This window comes from Arachis hypogaea, chromosome 4, assembly GCF_003086295.3.
Source record: "Arachis hypogaea cultivar Tifrunner chromosome 4, arahy.Tifrunner.gnm2.J5K5, whole genome shotgun sequence".
Taxonomy (NCBI): Eukaryota; Viridiplantae; Streptophyta; class Magnoliopsida; order Fabales; family Fabaceae; genus Arachis; species Arachis hypogaea.
Genome location: NC_092039.1, coordinates 112,729,139 through 112,739,615, shown reverse-complemented (window position 1 = coordinate 112,739,615; position 10,477 = coordinate 112,729,139). Strand labels below are relative to the sequence as shown.

The window sequence follows — 10,477 nt, the reverse complement described above, 5'->3', positions numbered from 1 at the left end:
CCATCTTTGTCGCAAACACTATCTTTCAGCTTCAAACAACATGGGTGCAAATCAAATCCTGTCTGAGAACAATGGTACACAAACCCTAGCACATCTTTTCCACAAGCATCACAATACCTAGTTCGGTATCCGGGTGCCTTCTCGAAGAACTCGAAGTGGCTTTTCGGGAAAAATCGATGGAAGGCGAGGCGATCGACGTTCGCGCACTCTTCGTGAAGGATGTAGTTGCAAATTTCACAACCATAACTTGGTCCAAACCCTAGTTCTTTACAACCATTGCACTTGTATGGAGCTCCAGGAGGGTTCAAGTGTAAAGGGTGTGAATGATTGGGATGATCCATAATTAAATTCTGTTGAAATTAACAACGAATATAGAGACATCAAGAAAATAATGTAACTAATGATAAGTAATTATTCACATGAACATGTATGTCTTTATATAAAAATAATAACTAAAACATACACGTGTTATATTAAGTAATTTATCTAAGGATTATGCTAGCTAGGTATATATTAACGTTAGTAATTAGTATAAAATACATGTTAAAATATAAATATATATTAAAATAAATTATATTACATGTATATTTATACACAAATATATAAGTGATTAATTTTAGTATATAAAAAATATTTTTTTATTTAAATATATCAAATTATGTAACTGTTATCTGTTATCATTTTTATACAAAGGCATTTTCTATGAGTAGAATAAATCAAAATATAAATTAAGAGGTTAATCTATATAATCATATTATTAATAGGCATAAGATGTTATATCAAGTAATAGATACATATTTAATGATGCGAAGGAAAGAAAATGATAACAATAATAATAGGAATAAGAAGAAATTAAAATCATGTATGTACAAAATATAAGATTATATTCTACTATTCTAAAGAAATTGAAAGACGTACGTACCTAAAAAAGATGAATAATTGAGTAAGGTAGGTTCTTTTGAGATGACTTTCTAATTGGAAACAGGAACTAGCAGTATTTATAGTTAATATGTTAATTACCAAAGCTTGTTAGTTACTTGGAAATTAAGGCATTAGCCAATGAACTAAGCTATGTTTTTCCGAATTTCTTAGAAAGTCGGTTTTTATAGTTATATATCTTTTTTCACAACACACAACAAACGTGTCATTATTCAACTAAGCTAGTTGTTATTTTCACATCTGGATCCTTTTGATGAGTACATTTCAGGGAAATTAATGGTTGCATTCCATATATATATATATATATATATATATATATATATATATATATATATATATATATATATATATATATATATATATATATATATATTATCCAATATAATATATTTCTACTCATTGCTCAGAAGTATAGCTTATATATATTAACATACACTTTCCTTTTGAAGGATCCTTTTCATGTACATTTTCCATGAAAATTTCCCATAGTGTGGATATATGTATAGCAGATATAGCTAGTATTATATCATAAAAATTTCTAGATAATTGACTATGATGTTAATTAGTTTAATTTTATCCATAAATAATAATAATATACCAAAGTGCAATGACATACACTTTCCAAACAAATTAATTAAAATACAGATAATAACAATAATCTAATCACATTTTAATTTATAGCTTTAATATTGTAGTAGTTGAAATTGGCTCTTCAAAGTTGAAATAAAAGAAATAAAAAATTTAATTTTCATGTATTAACGTTGTAAAATAATTTTATACAAATATTCAATTGTATATTATCATTAATTAATTAATTTTGAAATTCATTACTTAAAAGATTATTTAAACTCATAAATTGAATTGCACAATTGTTTAAAAATTATGTTTTACCTTTTTCTTTGCTACTTAGTAAAGTTTTTATGTTCTAATTTTCCTTTTTAATTGAATCATGCTGTGCTATCAAAGAGACAACAAAAACCTAGTCAATGATCAGCAAAAAAATATATATGAAAATTTAAAAATTACAACTTCAAAATACATATTAGTTGATTATGTGCTGTATTTTAATATTTTTTCATATTATTTATAATAATCCGTTCCGCACATCATTATCACTCGATTAAATAAGGGGAGTAGAGGACTAATTTGTACAACGATATGGAAACAAAGTAAAACGATTTAAGACTAATTAATCAAATTCAAAATGAAATACGCAGCTAATAAAACCCATGATTTGACACACGACGTAGTTTGCTTCGACTTTGGATGGATTTCATGTTATTCAAATCTGTCACGACTATTTTAGGCTATGCACTATTGTCTAAGAAATTCTGGTATGTATATTATATTATCCTTCACTATCACAAGTAAACGTGTCATTCAACTATTGGCTATTGCCTGTTTCCATTGGAACCTTCAATTTCAAATTAAAGCATGCATTTCATGGAAATTATGACAACCAAGACGATGGTTCTGCTTCATTGCTTAAGAAATTTTCGGCTATTTTGCTTTGATGTTAACACCTATAACGTGGAATAGAACTAGTTCATTTCCAAGTTAATGTACGTATGATAAGATGATAATAAGTTAAATAACACCTTTATTATACGATTAGTAGGTTAGATGTAGACTATATCAAAGTAATTTGTATTTACAGAGTGTAATATAAAATTTTCTCTGCTTTTTTACATTTAAGTTGAAACTACTATTACTAACTTGATAATACTAAATTATGCAGCAATAATCATTATCTAAAAATATTTCATGTTATTTAGGTTGATCTTATTTCTTATATTATGTAGACACTTTCTCAAACTCAAATGTAAAGCTTGATCCTCCTGGCAATCTTTGTAGGTATAATATATAGTATTTCCAGAAATCAAAACATACACAATTTGTTTTATATTAATATTTTTTATTATCTGTATTAGGACAAAATCAAACGGATTAATCAAATAAAATACAAATCTATGAACTACAAAATAAGAATGATAAAAGTAAGTTTTGGTGAAATGCACAATAGGATAGCACCATTCATATTCATTAGTCAATATCATGTCTTGAATCTTGATCCTTAAACTATTAACTAAATGACAAAATCTCATCTTCAATTGTTTCAAGTACAGAACCCATCTTAACAGGAATGGCGGCATTCCTCGGAATCACTACACTCATCAAATCTCCATGAGTGGCTATACCAAGAGACAAAGGAGTGACATCAACTAGTACCATGTTTGCCACAATGCTATAACTTTCACTAAGCAAAGCAGCTTGAATTGCAGCACCATAAGCAACAGCTTCATCCGGGTTGATACTCTTGCAAAGATCCTACCCTTCAAAGAAGTTCTGCAATAAACTCTGAACTTTTGGGATTCTAGAAGATCCACCAACAAGGACCACGTCATGTATCTCTCTTTTCTCCATCTTAGCATCATCAAGACACTTCTGAGCAATCTCCATGCATTTCTCAAACAAGTCCCTGTTAGAGTTCTTCAAACCTTGCACAAGTTATAGAGAAACGAAAGTCAATGCCTTGAAACAAAGCATCTATCTCATTAGCATGTGAAAGTATCCTTTTCGCTTTCTCACATTCGTTTCTCAACCTCCTCATTGCTCTGGGATCCCGAGTAATGTCCATTCTGATCTTTCTTTTGAACTCTTGTACCAAGTGACTCACCATTCTGTTATTGAAATCTTCCCCTCCGAGATGAGTGTCTCTGGAAGTGGCCTTAACTTCAATGTTATCACCTTCAATTGTGACTAGAGACACATCAAAGGTACCACCACCAAGATCTAAATATGAAAACATTGTGCTTTCCGGAACATTTGTCTCTCTTTCGAAGGCCATATGCAAGAGATGCAGCTGTTGGTTCGTTGATGATTCTGATGACATTAAGGCCGGCAATGATGCCTGCATCTTTGGTGGGTTTTCGCTGCGAGTCATTGAAATAGGCAGGGACTGTAATCACTGCATTGTCCACAGAAGACTCCAAATAGGCCTCTGCAATCTCCTTCATCTTTGTGAGGATCATAGATGAGATTTCTTCAGCAGCAAGACACTTTTTCTGGGTTTGTCATCATTGTAAATTGTAGGATCTTTGTATTTTCTGCCAATCAACCTTTTAGCATCTACAAAAGAGTAATCTTGTTCTACTTTCATATTTTTTGTGTAGGAGAAATAACAATGAACCAAACTAGTGTACTAGAGTTGGATGCGTGTAGTAACTAACTACCAAACTAACAGTCACTTTGAATCAAATTAACATTATTAATGAGACTTGAGACTAAGATGAAATCAAACATGTTACCAAAGATGGTGTTAGAGGGGTTGGCTGCGGCTTGATTTTTAGCAGCATCACCAATCAATCTTTGAGTATCGGTGAAGGCAACGAAAGAAGGTGTGGTTCTGTTGCCTTGATCATTCACAATAATCTCTGCACGACCATTTTGTTCTTCCCATGCTGCAAGACACGAGTATGTAGTTCCAAGATCGATTCCTATCGTATGACCCTTATGTTTTGTTGCCATTCTTCAATTCTCTTTGCGAAAAGCAATGTATAAATGAAATATGAATATGTAAATAGACAGATATACTAATAAAATTTTATTTATGTTCCTTGAAACCATAAAATGAATTATTAATGTATTATACTAGTATCAAGGGTGAAGCTTAATTGTTCGTTCCCCAGTAGTTAACCAAACACTATATGGCTATTAGTCATGCAAATCATCGCTAATACTACTATGACCTTGAATAAAGCAAAAAAAAATCTCGGCTACATGGAGAGTCTTCCTTTAGTCTTCCTAGGTCTTTCTCTACCTTTCACCCCTTGCCCATTTTTCATCTCATCCACCCTCCTGGCTGTGTGTTCTATCGGTCTTCTTCTCATATATTCAGATAGCTTGAGTCGCAATTCTACCATATTTTCCACAATAGTTTGCTTATTCTATCCAATCGCGTATGACCACTCATCTATCTCAACATCTTCATCTCTACCACACTTAACTTATGTTTGTGCTCCCCTTTGGCTGCCCAACACTATGTACCATAAAGTATAGCCGGTCTGATAATAGTAATAAGTATATTTAATAAATGGTGAAAACTTGCATGTAATTGTCTCCAGGTGAAGTTAACATTTAAAAACCATTAGATGATTTGATAACTTTGACTAAATTATTATTTAACAATGTTCAACTATGAATTTCCCATGAAAACAACTACATGTGAGTAAACAACTGCATATAAGTGTTCATCATTAATAAATATGCATAAGGACCTTAACTAAAGCAATGTTAGGTTTAATTCATTAGCAATACAAACCTACCAGGTATAAATATCATATATGACCAAACTGGTTCTGCCACCTCTCGGAATTGGATGTTTAACAACTTCCTCGCAAGGGTGAAGGCAGTTGCCACATCGCCTTCCTCTGAGCTCTTCTGCATTGTTTATATATATATGTTTGGAAATCCATCACATACCTTGAAGAAGCATAAATCTCATCACTTTTCTATTCAGTTTTAGCTCTTAAAATAAAATATAGATGATAACTAGCCTCCAATTTTAACTTATGGACGTCCTTTGTTTGTTTAATTTGTGTGCATAATTTCAGATGCTTTCTTTACTTTCTTCGTTAAATACACAACTCACATAGTAATGGTGGTGTTTGGCTTTTGTTTTTGAGAGCATACAACAACAAAATGATAATATTCCTTAGACAAAAATCATGAGTAAAGATGATGAGATCAGAGAATGATACGAAGAGAAGAAAGTAAAGATGATGGTAAAGAGAGACAAATTAGACCCCAATCTAAGTGTTACTGTGAAAATGATAGAAGGGTTGCGTTATTTCATAAAGAACGGATTCGAAGAGCGAAATAACCTTTTGTTTTAGTAAAGAATTGCGTTGTTTTTTGTGAAAATAGAGAGGATCCGACTGGGTCTTCACTCAAAAAATGATAAGGTTTTGGCAAAATATACCATCGGATATCATTATTCAAGTTCGTTAGCCACTACCATGCCTTGACCCTTAAACTATTAACTAAAACACAAAATAGAGCCTTCCCTTTCACTATCAAGGAGGCAACACAAAACAGAAGCATAACCATTAAAAAAAAACAAAAGGTTCTGAAAACAACTAGCCAATCTTGATCATAATGGGATCAAAGATGCGTTTGACCTCATTTAGCATAACCTTGATCACATTTATTACCTCCTGCTTTTGGTCACCATCAAGAAATGTTCTAGCCTTTGTGATTGCATTACTAATATTGTTCTTGTCATATTGGGAAAGCTTATTACTAATGCCCTTATCCTTTAAAGCTTTCTCCATTTTGTAAACATAATCATCCAAAGCATTTATAGCTTTAGCCTTTTCAAGAAACTTCATATCTTCAGCCTTGTATTTCTCAGCTTCCCTAACCAGTCTTGCAATTTCTTCACTTGACAATCTTCCTTTGTCATCGGTTATGGTAATCTGGTTCTTATTGCCAGTGGTATTTTCCTTAGCAGATACACAGAGGATACCATTAAAATCTATATCAAAGCTTACCATAATAGGATGGCCTCGAGGAGCAGGAGGAATACCAGAAAGTGTGAACTGGCCCATCACTGGCTTTCATCCTCTCACCCTCATGAACTTCTTCAAGTACAGAGTATTGGTTATCATGGATTGTGACATATTCTTTGTCTTCTTTATAGGAATAGTAGAATTCCTAGGAATCACTACACTCATGATATCTCCTTGTACAGCTATACCAAGTGACAATGGTGTAACATCACGTAGCACCATGTCTGGAACATTCTTCATGCCTTCACTCAATAGTGCAGCCTGAACTGCTGCACCATAAGCTACAGCTTCATCAGGACTAATGCTATTGTAGAGATCTTTCCTGTTGAAAAACTTCTGCAATAACTCCTGCACTTTGGGAATCCTAGAAGATCCCCCAATGAGGACAACATCATGTATAGAATTCTTCTCTATCTTAGCATCTGTAAGACACCTATCAACTGCTTTCATACACTCTTTAAAGAGGTCCATGTTTAGTTCCTCAAATCTAGCTCGAGTGATTGAAGAGCACAAGTCAATGCCTTGAGATAAAGCATCTACTTCAACAATGGTATCAACTGCGAATGACAGTACCCTTTTTGCCCTCTCACATGTACTTCTCAATCTTCTTAATGCTCTTGGGTTTCCACTAATATCCACTTTGTTCTTTCTTTTGAACTCCTCCACAAAGTGGTTCACCATTCTGTTATCAAAGTCTTCTCCACCAAGGTGTGTGTTTCCAGCAGTGGCCTTAACTTCAAACACCTTATCTTTAATAGTAAGAAGAGACACATCGAAAGTACCACCACCAAGATCAAAGATGAAAATGTTTCTCTTTCTAGCACAATCAGCTCTCTTGTCAAGGCCATATGCAATAGCTGCAGCTGTGGGTTCATTGATTACGCGCAACACATTGAGGCCAGCAATGGCACCAGCATCTTTGGTAGCTTTGCGCTGAGAGTCATTGAAATAAGCAGGCACAGTAATCACAGCATTATTTACATGTGACTCCAGATATGCCTCTGCAATCTCACGCATCTTTGTGAGAACCATAGCTGAGATTTCTTCCGGAGAAAAACGTTTTTTCTGACCCTTATACGTAACAACAATCATTGGTTTGTCATTAACACCATTTGTGACCTTAAATGGCCACAACAAGAGGTCATCCTTAATAATGGGGTCGTTATATTTTCTACCAATCAACCTCTTTGCATCAGAGAAGAAAATAATAATAATAAATTACCATGAGCTATTAATAGGAAGGACTATGCTACGTGTACACCAAAATCAGCCACCAAAATCAGCCACTGGTATAAAATACATGCTGGAATACAAATACTTGTTGAAAATAAATTAAATCACACATGTATTTATACACAAATACATTGAAGAACTGACTAAAAGAAGTAACATACAAAGGAAGATCAATTACCAAAGACAGTGTTGATTGGGTTAAAAGCAGCCTGGTACTTAGCAGCATCACCAATCAACCTCTGCTGATCTGTGAAAGCAACACACGAAGGAGTTGTTCTATTTCCCTGGTCATTATGAATGATCTCCACTCGGCTTTGCTGGTCTTTCCACACAGCAACACACGAGTAAGTCGTACCAAGGTCGATTCCCAAGGCATGTCCCTTAGATCTTCTGGCCATCCTAAGGTAAAAGAACGTTCATATTATGCTTAGGAAGATACAGAGCATAGGGTATTTTGGTGCAAAGTAAGAAAAAATGCAGGTTGTTTTCATATGGTAATGCTAAAAGGCATTCTTTTATCAATAGTTTATGACAGTAGACAATGAAAAAAGTTCACATTTTCTTCTTCAAAATCAAATGAATAACTTGAGAGTGACATCTAAAAGCTTAGAGCATCTAAAATTCTAACCTAGCCCTAATAGCTCAAGACTTGAAAGTTGAAAGTTTTTGTGGATATAAGCAGCAAAGTTTCAAACTTCATTTAAAACAGTGATGTTTGGATTATTGGATAGCACATGAGAAGAAAACTCATCATGCTCCTTTCTACTTAATCTGCATGTCTGATCTCTCTCTCTCTCAAAGACTCAACAAGAAATTAAAGATCACAAGCTGAAGCAAGTGCAAATTTAAGTGACATCAAGATTATAAGATGTCATGAACAAGCATCATTTGCTAATTTCATTTGTGATTATCAGAAGACAAAAGTATGGAATATAACATTGTTTTGAAACAATACCCATCATACCTTAGAAGTTAGAACTCAAAAGCCACAAAATTCAAACTTCAGACCCAAAAACAACGAAGAGAAAAGCAATAAAAAGAAAAATTCGCATCTCCTTTTAAAAAGAGTAAAACTCATTTAGTCATTTTAGTTTAATTATAAAAAGACATATACCATTCTAGGGTTAGAGTTGTTTAATAATTTTAAAAACTAAAAAACTATATTTAAATTTAAAAAGATAAAATTATCTCTTTTAAAGATTAATTATCTCTTTTAAAGATTAATTTTAAAATTCTAAAATATTTATTTAAATATTAATAAAAAGGCAAAAATACTCTTTTGGTATTGATGTTGTTTAAATGCATAAAAAAAGCTAGAAATTTAAACAATAAAAATTGTTACGGTAGGTAACCGGAGATTGATACAATGGATGGCGTTCGGCGGCCCAAATGTATGAAGGAGGAGAACTCCGGGTGGATCTGCAACTCGGGAGGCTCCGTCCGACTTGTGCTCGCCAGTGAATGGGGGGTGGTACCTGCAAAGACACTCCGATGCCTAAGTTAGCAAGGGTGTGAGCAGGTTTAGAATGTATTGGAACTTAGAGATACCTGAGGGGTGTCAGTGTATTTATAGTGGTGAGCCAATAACCACCGTTGGAGTAGTGCCGTATCTTTAGGGTGGTAACCGTCCCTATTATCTTGGGGAGGTTAAGATATGGCTTTATGAAGCGGTTAGAGAGATTTTAGGGGCGGTTACTCATTCAAATGAGCGTTTATCTGCCAGCTAATCTCATACCCGACTTTTTTAAGGCGAGTCGTGGATGGTACCGACTTCTTATGTGAAGGTCGGTACTTGACTAGGCTTAATCTTTTGGGTTAGGCCTTTTATTTGGACCTGGGCCTTTATCGTTGGGCCAGGGTATGAACAGTGCCCCTACTTGAGCCCAAATTTCTTTAAAGTTTGGGTTCAAGTATTTAACTCGGGTACGTAGTCGACTTGTTTGAAAGAACACGGGTCTGGGAAACCGACGTGATTTTCGCGACTTTTAGTTTCTGACAGTTACGTCAATTCAAGCGTCGTGTCCGTTGAGAGATCTTTTAGGGATTGAGGACTTTGGTAACGGTGCAGTCTCATTAATGACTGCCTCGTTTTTACCATTATGCCCCTTAGCCTATTTATAAATACTTTCCCTCTCTTTCCATTTTCCGTTTCTGCAATCTTTCAAACTTCTCCTTATCTTGTTCGTGCTGCATCCTTGCGTTCGAAGATTTCTGTTCTTCTCCAACCTTCATTTTCGGATAAAGGTTAGTTTTGCTTTTTCCATGTCATGCTTTATGTTTGCATGTTTTGTTTTGCGAGTAGATAGGTTGACCTATAGATTCTAGTTTCGAATCTCTCTTCTTTAGTGGCCGCGTTTTTTATTTTCTTTTTCTTTTTCCCTTTTTGTAGGTTTCTGCCACTTTTCTTTGTATAAAAAATGGCTTCTGTAAATGTTCTTTCTCAGTGGGTTGACGTGACGGTCCTTGGGGAGGAACTGTTAGTCGACGCTGAGTTCATCACTCACCTTCGTACTCATCATAGGCTCTGTACTTCGGAGGAGGACGAGCCCAAATATGAACTGATAACCCCGGGTCCTGAAGACCGGGTCTGTTTTGGGAGAGTTAATGAGGCGGCTCCTCATTTTTTCTTCATGTATGAATGTATGATCACCCGTTTGGGTGTTTTTCTTCCTTTCTCAGATTTCGAGATATCCGTCTTGCACCACTGTAAAGTTGCCCCTACTCAACTTCACCCC

At 34.5% G+C, this 10,477-nt stretch overlaps 2 pseudogenes; both read right to left on the bottom strand.

Annotated features, from left to right (window-relative positions):
- Positions 1-2,937: 2,937 nt before the first annotated feature.
- On the bottom strand, positions 2,938-5,399 carry LOC112795210 (heat shock cognate 70 kDa protein-like; annotated as a pseudogene).
- Positions 5,400-6,073: 674 nt separating this feature from the next.
- On the bottom strand, positions 6,074-8,808 carry LOC112797324 (heat shock cognate 70 kDa protein-like; annotated as a pseudogene).
- Between the last annotated feature and the right edge of the window lie 1,669 nt (positions 8,809-10,477).